This window comes from Polypterus senegalus, chromosome 10 (genome assembly GCF_016835505.1).
Source record: "Polypterus senegalus isolate Bchr_013 chromosome 10, ASM1683550v1, whole genome shotgun sequence".
NCBI classification, from domain to species: Eukaryota; Metazoa; Chordata; class Cladistia; order Polypteriformes; family Polypteridae; genus Polypterus; species Polypterus senegalus.
In genome coordinates, this window is record NC_053163.1 from 2,226,325 (window position 1) to 2,226,844 (window position 520).

Here is a 520-nt window from a genome sequence, read left to right on the forward strand (position 1 = left end):
CTTGGTCTAAATAGTCCTCAGCACTTTATTTTAATCCTTCTTTTTCTTGGACTTGATAACACAATAAATTGAAAATTTAACCACATTTACTAACACCTTAGCAACACACTAGAGCTCTGTTCATGTATGACATTCAGTATGTCTTACTATCAAAAACACACCAAATTTCATCTTTCACTGAAGTCCTAGCTCCTAAGAGACAATGCTTACACAGTTTACTGGGTTGGCTAAGTCACTATAGCCCTTGGAAACAACTGCAAAACCACATGGTGTATCAAACAAGTTAACTTTGTGTTGGAAATAGGCTACTTACTAAATAAAATAACCTACCATATGCCTTTTCTCCACAACCTTTATCCTGCTCTAATATTTGCTGCTATTACCTTGTAGTTCAATTTTTGAAGGGCTACAGATACATTGTAGATGCAGTCGCTGGTACATAGGGAGAAAAGGAGAGGAGAAAGAATACATCCCTTGTAACTTGTAGGGTTACAGCTGTGAGTGACTGCCACCTATACTT